The sequence below is a fragment of the Miscanthus floridulus genome, chromosome 14 (genome assembly GCF_019320115.1).
Source record: "Miscanthus floridulus cultivar M001 chromosome 14, ASM1932011v1, whole genome shotgun sequence".
Lineage (NCBI taxonomy): Eukaryota > Viridiplantae > Streptophyta > Magnoliopsida > Poales > Poaceae > Miscanthus > Miscanthus floridulus.
The window spans coordinates 1,616,560-1,626,455 of NC_089593.1; the positions used below are offsets into that span (position 1 = coordinate 1,616,560).

The 9,896-nt window shown below is 48.4% G+C and overlaps 1 long non-coding RNA gene across 2 annotated transcripts; it reads left to right on the forward strand.

The window, feature by feature from the left end:
- Positions 1-1,864: 1,864 nt before the first annotated feature.
- On the forward strand, positions 1,865-4,164 carry LOC136505492 (uncharacterized). Of its 2 annotated transcripts, XR_010771227.1 has the most exons (4): positions 1,865-2,247; positions 2,350-2,576; positions 3,025-3,151; positions 3,253-4,164. It is a non-coding gene; the product is annotated as an uncharacterized lncRNA (long non-coding RNA). The 2 variants fall into 2 exon arrangements; XR_010771226.1 differs by having other exon boundaries at positions 1,865-2,576.
- Positions 4,165-9,896: the final 5,732 nt, after the last annotated feature.

Consider the following 9,896-nt stretch of genomic DNA (forward strand, 5'->3'; position numbering starts at 1 on the left):
CTGAAAATGTGGCTGTCCATGCTGTACAGCACAGCCTTTAAGTAGTTGTTCAGGGTGTTGTCGGCAAGTTGCCACCTTGCTGATGCTTGTTTGACGGCATGGAACTGCGATTTCATCGATACTTATTAGCTAATTCCCGGTCTGACTAATGTTGTCAATTGCGGCACAACATCTGACGAAAAAAATGAACTTGACTCATGCAGTCAATCTGGAGATATGATGAAGAGCAGCGACCAGTGGCGGACCAGATGGCGAAGAAGAACCTGTTGAGCCGGAGCACGCCGCAGCTAAAAGCGGTGTGAGATGGATAGACACGCGCAGCAGCAACACGAGGGTAAGGAATTGTACTGTAGGATGCAGAGCAACACATCGTTGCCTGTTTTCACTGAAGCTAATAGGATACTAGATCATGACAGAGTTACTGTGGCTAGCTTCAGCAACAATGAAACAAGCTTCTCCCTGGACGCCGCCGACGAGCACGGCACTCTGACATGGCGGGCGGAGGGGACGTGGCAGCTGCCGTTCTAGGGTTACGGGCTCCACGTCCCGGAGCTCGGCTCGGTCATCGGCCTCACTGCCGATGACAAAGGCTTCATGTGCGCGTGCGACATCAGGACCGGGGCACCCGCGTGTACCCATTACGAGATGGGCTCACTGGCGGTGATGCCCTCCCCCTTCATTAACAATTTGTAGCTTGAACTGGTGGCGAAGGGGGATTTTCACAACTAGTTGAAGATTATAATCGGCGGTGAGGGGGGGGGGGGGGGGTTGAGGCTATATATACTCCCCTCTTCTTCTCTGCACCTTCCTCATTTTCTACCCAAGATTGTACCATTTTTTCACCATTACTACCGCTGTTTTCACCCAATTGGACATGAAGGCTCCCATTTTTTTGAAAAATGCCTATCACTCACTTATTCTAAGGTTGGTAACTATCAGCCCATTCAATTTCCAACTTATTTTATTGGCTAAATTTTATTTTTGGGTTGATCAATTTGATGGAAAGGCTCTTTCTTTCATTTTAGAGGTTCTTTTCACCCAATGGATCAAGGAGAGGCCCAAATTTGACTCGAAGGTTGTTTTCTACCCACTTATTTAATTCCTACCTTGTTGAATAGGTGGTCCATCACCGCCGGCCCATGAAACAATTACGGTGATGGTGGGTGGGGAGGGGGAGAGGTGAGTGTCATCGCCGGTTCAAAACCGTCGTTGATGAGGGCTTTTTTTGGGGAGGGGGGGTCCCATCACCACCGACTTACCACTGCTGACCCCCAAAACCGGCGGTGATGCCCTGCAGGGGAGGGGGTTATACACTGCCTAGGCAGTCTTTAACCAGTAGGGTTGGACAAAAAGCTCATTGAGCAGGCTTGTGGCTCGTTTTAAAATTGCTTCAATTGCACTTACTTTTGGCTTGGCTCGTTGAAATTGACTTAAGGTGGGTTTCGAACAAGTCCGGAGAAAAAGAAAGTAGTATTCACTCGTTGTCCAGCCACCGCCCACCCCTGGGCCCACATCTAGGAATCCGTATATATCTATACTATAAAGGAGCGAATGAATTACAAAATACGTGTTACCTAAAAATCTCCTACCCACCCAAGATCTCCTCCGTTGGACCTATCTTGATTTTCCATCCAACGCTTAAGGTACAAATGACGGGTGGACCGCGGAGGGACGATACTTATGTGACAGTGTGTTTTGCCTCATCTCCCGTATGGACCACGCCTTGGTCGGCATTTTTTTTTCACCTACGACGAACGTACCCGCCCGCGTACCCACCCGCGGCTTGACTAGGCGAAGGCAGAGGCCGAAGGAAACCGCCGCGTCGCTCCGCCCACGTACCCACCCTCCCTTCCCGACCCACGCCTCTCTCTCTGTTTCCACCGTAACAATCACGCAGTACAGATCTCCTCCTCCACCCCGCCCCCTCTCCCGCTACCCACTCGCAGAATTCACGACGCACCATAGTCCCGGACGCGCATGCCCTCGCGGGGGCGCCGGGGACGCCACTGTTGCCGGCACGATGGACGACGGGCCGTCAGGCGGGGAAGCGCCGAGCGGGCTCATCACCGGTAGCACCACGGAGGTGTGTTGTGTGTAAGGACTCCATTGCAGGGCTCTGCGTCGTCGACCGGCCCATTATCAACACCGACCTCGACCGGCGGCGGCATCGTCTTCCCGCCCGCCGTCGAGATCTTCCATGCCATCTGCTTCCTCTTCGGCGCACCGAGGACGACGACTCCATCGCCGGTACGTTCTTCTCCGGTTCACAACCCCTCCCTCCTGGCTTTCGCGCACACACTGGTACTGTGTTCTATTACTGGATTTGGATGGTGTTGGTGCGCGATGCAGCCGACGGCGGATAGGACGGAGTGACGCAGGCGCTGATTGTTGTTGACCTGCAGAGGGAGGCCGAAGGCGGGGCTCAGCGGCAAGTAACTCATGCTGTAAATTGACATCTCGCAGCAGGTTTCCATGAGTTGATTTGATTATTGTTGATGATGATTGGCACGGTCGACATTTTGGTGCTTCTTGTCTCCTGCAGGTTTTGTTATCTACTTCGACAAGATTTGTGCCAGGTAACTAATAATCTGTTCAGTTGCATCCAAAATTTATTTATCTACTATTATATTATTATTGTTGTTGAACTTTGTTTAATGCTATATGTGGAGTTTCAAGAAATAATAAAAATCTACACACCAATTTCATGATTTCATCTAATCAAATTAACAGTAACGTTCTTCAATATGTTTGTCTTAGTGTATGTCTTAGCAAGGTTGTAAAACATTATTTTACACGGCAAAAGATCTGCTGGCAGGGGAGCTCCTACCTATTTTTTATTCTTCAGCAGAGAGAAAACTGATTACCGATTTTTGTCAGTTCAACTGAAACCCCAATGCGGAAGTGAACCATAGAGGGCTCCCTCCCTTGTCTAATGTTGCTTGTGAGGGATTTAGATGGGTTATCGAGATCTTTAGTTGAGTTTATTTCATTCGGTTAATTGTCATGAACAAATGATATTGACAGGAGCTAGAATTGGATAGGGAGCAAGAGAGCAAGGTGGACGGGTGATGCATGCCTTCAGGCATGATCTACACAGGGTGATGCTCCTTGGGCCAAGAACATTGCTTTTGACGGCAATGGGGATAAGATGGTAAATTTTTTCTTTAATTACGCTCCGATATAGTCAATGGAGTAGACTCTCAGATTAAAAACTGTAAAACAAATTACTTTATCTTTCCACTTTTTTGACAGAAAAACGGAGGGGAAGAGACGTCCCCACCTGATATATTGCACTGAGCCAACAAAGAGCTTGCTGACCAACTTAAGAATAAGTTTTACAAAGCAATAGGGGAAGGAGAACTACTCCATGATGGAAGAAAATTCCAATTAAAATGGTGCAACAATAATCCCTATTGGAGGAAGGTTCAGTTGAATGGCAAATTGATATCCATAATGCAATCGGGTGTAATACTCAACAAAGATTGCAATTCACGCATTGGCAATGGAGGTTTTCATAGGAAGAATTTCCAACTTTATACTCTCCTTTTACTGCTAATCTTCATAGGCTAGATATGATATTGTTCTATTCTATATACTATCCTACATATTATAGTTCTTTTTTTTACTATGGGCTAATAAAAGTAAGTTTAGTGAGCAAACACTGATCCAAAAAAAACAGCTTTGAGTACAAGCCTTTTTGGTAACTTCCAAGCTTCTAAAGTATCTAAAGTTTCTTTTAGTAAATCAAAAATTTAGTAAGGTTTCTTTGACAATCTTTATTTTATATTATGAGGATGTGAGGAGTAGTAGGAGAGGAATGGGAAGATGGTGAGATTATACTAAGCATCCAAGAACACAAGGAAGACATATTTTGATGATGGTAAGAGGGTAGGCAAGCTACACTGTCAAGTGTCAACATACTTCAATCACAAGCTCTGCAAGTGGTTTGATGTGATAGATGGGGATATTAGCTTAACTGAAATGTTTATGCACTTCATGCATCAGGGGTTTGTAATGTAGCTGTAATTTATTGTATAGCAGCTTGGTAGTTGATTCTAAATCAGGGTATTATCCTATTGTTTCAAAGTAGAGTTTTCTTTTGATATCCACGTGTGTGTAGCACGTGCATTTTCACTAGTAAACAAAAAAAATGTTGAAGAAAAATCTCATAGTTTTTAAACTAAGTGTCTAAATCAAATTTTGATTGCACTTATGATCGATCTTCAAAACAAGACCGCATTTGGATATATTTGGATAATTTTCTATGCAGAACATTTTTTTCCTGGAGGCGGAACAATTTTATTATTAAATTGAAACCATTGTTCCACGGTCACAAAAAATTATCGTAGCATTTAAAAAATATTCAAAAAAAGTTCCTTCAAAACATGGTCAAGTGTGGTATTATTTTAAAGATCTCAATAAAAAAAATCCAATGGTGCAATCAAAATTTAATTTGAACATCTTATTTGAAAATTATATGTATATACTAGAATCATGCCCGTGCGTTGCACGAGAAAATAATATCATTATAATTTATATGTAACCGTGTGTTATACTATTATTATAAAAAAACTACTTGCAACATTACATTTGTAGCTAGATCCATCCTTTTGAGATTCATGTTCAATTAGAACATAATTCAAGTTTTGACATGATCACCTGAAATCATATCAATCTAATTCGTAGTGTAGCAACCCTGTTCATCACAACCGCCTACGACTACAAGATCCTAAGGTGAACTTCTTTTAGTCTGACATACTATTTGTCTGTGTGAGATAAAACAACTAGATAATCTTCTACGACAGTACAAAATTGAAAAGAAAAATATTTAACTAAATCCAATTTATTTGTTTTTTAGGAGTTTGATTTATTTTTTACGGAGGGAGTTTATCCCTCTCATTTTTTCTAATTTTAATTTCATTTTTTTTGTAAATTATATTTATATCATTGTAGATTCTTAATTTGAAAATCGTCTACAAAAGTAAAGAAGAGTCATGTAGAATCTGGTTTGGGTAACAAAGGGTAAATTGGTGTTTCCTTTATTTCCCACATCACGTACTCCTAACCGGACAGGGATAAATTTATGTGGACGATGGGTCCAAGCTATTGCTCGTGCGCCGTAGTCCAGACGTCTGCGGAGGAGTTGCACGAACACACGGTAATGAGACTCGGTTTCGCTGCGCACGTACTCATTGGAGTTTTTGGGCGCACGCACGATTGGATGAAGGTGTAAAAATAATAACAGATTTGCACACGTGGACACAATGACGTTGAAATCGGACGCGGAAAGAGTTCGTCGGATCGAGTCTTCCTAAGAAGGAGTTCGTGTCAGATCTGGACTTCGTATCCGTTGCTTTTGAACGCAGAACGACGCAGAAGGGGAGCCGAAATGGAGTCGGGATGTATTTGGTATCACTGATAGATGATTACTTTAGAATCTTTTTAGGTGTAGAGAAGAGAGTAGAGATATATTGCTTTTAATCACGGTGAGATTATATACTTTTAGGCCTTTTTTAGACCAAAATTACATGACACCAAAGGGCTAGGAGGCAGAAGCCATAGATTTTCCAGCAGCCGTATCCGAGAAGAACAGAAAAATAAATTAGGTGGGCGATGGGCTCAGCCGGCCGTGCGCGCCCAATTTTTTTCCCCCGAAGAACACGTCAAAAGCTAGGATTCCGAGATCTGGTCGGTGGGCAGGCAGCACGCACTATAAATCGCAACCCTGGCTGCGCGAGGCGAGAGACATTGCTACGCACGCGGCTGCTGCGGTCCGACTCCGATGGCCGCCGACCGGCCGCTTCTGGTGGTGCACGACGAGGAGGAGGGCCACCTCGTGTACGACCTGCTGGTCGCCGATGACGAGGAGGAGATCAAGATGGTGGCGGCGGCCTGCTCCCCGCAGCCCGTCGCGCGCTTCCCCTCGCCGACCGGCTGCCGCGCCTTCGCCGCTTCGGGCGGCGCCGTCCTGGGCGCCTCCTACGACTTCTGGGACACCGTGTTCCACGACACGGTGATGCAGGTCGGCGGCTACGGTTTCTGGGAGCGGCAGGCGAGCCCGCGGATGCGCGACGCCGAGGGCCGCCTCGTCCGGTGGTGGCCCAAGGGCCGCGGCTTCGGCTCGCCACGCGCGTTCGGCAGCTACAGGGACGCGCCCGCCATGCTCCCTCTGTTGGTGCCGGGACCGGGAGACGCCGCCGCCGCCGGCACCGTCATCAGGATGGACACCATCCTCTTCGTCGGCATCTACGGCTTCGAGAAGCTCCGGCTGCTCCCCGGCGGGTGCAGCTGGCACGCCGTCCCGCTCCCGAAGCCCCCCGTGGGGCGCCTGGCCGAAAACGAGCTCGCGTTCGTCTCGGCGTACTGTGGAGTGGGCACGCGCGTGTGGATCTCCGTCACCGGCAAGGGCACATTCTCCCTGGACGCCGCCGACGAGCACAGCGCGACGTGGCGGACGGAGGGGACGTGGCAGCTGCCATTCCAGGGCCGCGGGCTCCACGTCCCGGAGCTTGGCTCATCGGTCATCGGCCTCACCGCCGATGACAAAGGCTTCCTGTGCGCGTGCGACGTCAGGACCGGGGCCGTGCGGCACGTGTGGCCGGAGACGTTCCCCTGGCCCTGGGAGGAGTGCGTCATCAGCAGCGGCCGAGTCTCGAGGCCTCGGGACATGCCAACCCTGGCGTACCTGGGCGACGGCAGGTTCTGCATCTGCAGGCCGATGAGCACCATGGAGCCGACCACGTACGGGCCCCCCATCACCTACGATGCCTGCTGCTTCATGGTGGTGGAGCTCAAGCGCTTGTCGTCGTCGAGTCTTGAGCTTGCCGAGCGTGGGAAGATGACCTACATGTGGCCGCCGCAAGGCCGGCAATCCCCCTACATGGGCTTTATCCAGCCTGCCACCTGATGATCGTTGTATACTTTCTCATTCATCTACTTATATATGTATACATGATCTGTCCGTTGAAACAAAAACAAATACAAATTAAAGAAAACCTGTCTTTTACAATTTGATATGACGCTGGTCCTCTATCAGAGGGTCATCAGGAGGAGCGAGTCAGTTGTTCTTCCCTAGGGGAAGCGAGCTTGCAGTAGGAATAGGATAACTCCTCTTGTGACTCACAAAATTAACATATCTCGCGAAGCTGATACCCACTTAGGGACTGTTTGGTAGAGCTCCACCAGCTCCAGATTCATCAAAACCATATTTGGATCCAACTTTTGTAGCCAAACGTTTTTATATCCAGCAGCTCCAATGTGGATCTACTCCACCAAAATGGTGGATCTGCCCCCAGATTCACCAAATTGGGGGAGCACTAAATCCAAGTTTGGTGGAGTTAGGGAGAAATTACCCACTTCGGCTGCCGTGGCCAGCCCCAGTCGTGCACCTCCCACAGCCTGTGAGCGCCCATGCCCCCTCTCGGCACCGCGTTCCGGCACCCACCCCGCAACCGCGCTCCGGTTACTGTTGCTATTATAACCAAATTCCATAGCCGGCTACTGTTGCTCGCCCGACAATCCCACCTTCGGCTTTTTCTCCTTCTTTTAGTGCCTTTCATACTTCTTTCCCGTCATAACATGCAAGGTGATAAGCAAAGATTATACCAACATAGTGCCCAGGTGGACACCAAGCCAAGCTGGTTTTCAGAAATGTGAAGCTAGCATTTATTGAATATTTAGTCATTTTACGGCCTGCTTTAATCCAGAAACAAGACATCACATACATCTTGACGCATATTAACATGAGTAATCCGCTAATCGCATATGCTGATCTGCTACCGAACCATATAGCAGATCCTAACCACATATTCACAGCACACATCACCATATGCGCCATAGACGAGTTTAGTTCATACCCTTGGGTGGAACCCGAGCCGGAGGCAAGGGGAACACTGTTTCCATCATCAGACTTGGTCATGATGGCCTGCTCAAAGTATTCGCTCTAGGCTCGATGCAGCAGAGGTACATAGTGTAGTCCCTCGAGCGGTCGTTGATGTAGCGCAGGCGCCGGATCGGAAGAAGACGAAGAGCAGTCGCGCGGATGCGCTCCCCAAAACTTGATCGCGCGGATGCGGACGGAGCTTCGAAGGCCTGCTCGCCCAAGGCCCCTGTGCATGCAAGGAGCTCGGACCGAATATTGCAGGCAGCACAAGACTGGAACACAGTGGAGAGAGTGAGGAGGAAGAAGGTGAAGTGTTGGCTTCTGCTAGACGGAGAGGAGGGTTGCTGCCTTTAAGAAGCCTCAGCCCGCAGGGGGGTGAACCTGGATGGGTTCTCGTAGGGGCATACTGTTAACTTCACATCTGGCCTGCAGCAGCGATAGGCCCACGCGACTTTAATTACCTCCTTGCCCTTACGCGCCCATCTATTTATCCATTGTGCCCCTCTTGACTGTTGCTTTGACCATCTGACCATTTGAGCTCCAAAAAGTGGCCCAGCACATCACGTCCCGCCGAGGCCAAGGCCAACCACGGGCGCGACGCGCTTGGCTTGGCTCGGCATGGCACGACAGCGTGTGCGTGTGGTCCTCAAACTCTCCCTCTCAACTTGTCTATATAGGAGCTCTCACTAGCTTCCTATTTAAGTTGAGTTCTTTCTTAGTGAGTGTACCATGTAGTACTAATCCCACTCCCCACTTAGCACTTATTGTGGGCTCAGGGGCTACACTCAGTGAGTGCGCTTTGTAAGAAACACAGGTCACTTGAAGATTTTAAGAGCACTTCATGGCTTCTCTCAGGAAGGTTACTTGGATGTTGCTCGATTCTACTCACCCAAGACTAGGAGATTCAAGATGACTTCGAAGACGATCAACCATGAAGATTTCGGGGGCTTGACGGACCAAGATCCTAGGAGATGGGCCAGCTCACGGTTTGCTTGAGGACACGAGACAAGGTGGCGTGTACTCCAAGATATGAGGATCGACCTAGTCGGATTATAAGAAAGTCAATCTATGTAATAGGATTAGAACTCTTCTGTTGTAACTTACTAGGACTAGAACTAGAACTATGCATCTACCCTCTGAACTATATAAAGAGAGGCAGGGGCACCCCCCTTGTAACATCATCATACACAACAATCCAACGCAAGGCAAAATGCCTAACTGGACGTAGGGTATTATGCTATTCAGCGGCCTGAAACAATATAAATCGTTGTCTTTGCGTTCACCATCGAATTTGGCTTACATTGAAGCCCACCAATCACTATTCAAGGTACCCCGTAACGTGTTGCCGGTCTTCAAACACCGATAGTATGTTGAGTCATGTAAAAATAGAATATTCGGGAATATACCCTGGCTGGCAAAGGGTAGAAGTGTACAAGTGAAAATGTATAACCGTACCCTATAAAAGGGGACTCGAACTCCAATAAAGAGAGATCATTTTCTGGCTCAAAACCCTAGGGGCTTTGGCCTCGGTAATCATGTCCACCCAGAACGGGTCGGAGGTCTTTCGTCTCCGAACGAAGACCTTCGCCAACCGAAAGCTAAACCGCCCCAGCAAGTACATTGGAGCAATAGTAGCAGCGGGGGTGGAGGAAGAATGAAATGTTGGGGAGGGGAGATGAAATAATTTTGGTTATATATAAGGAAAGGGATTCACTACCGAGTGAAAAAAAACGGCAGTGTTGGCCATGTATAGCTGCAGATTTGTCCTAGACACAATAGTGATGCGTCATGCGTGGTCATCACTGCAGGGTTGTCTTTGAACCAGCAGTGGTCCATGCCGGTAGCCGGACGTCGATGCCGATAAGCGATGGCCGAAAGACCTTTCGGCCAACCAGCAGGCGTTATCTCCCGACAACCATGCCGGTAGCCCAACGCCAATGCCGGTAAGCGATGGCCGAAAGACCTTTCGGCTAGACAAAAGGCCTTTCGGCCAACCCGGTAGCTCCAGCGGGAC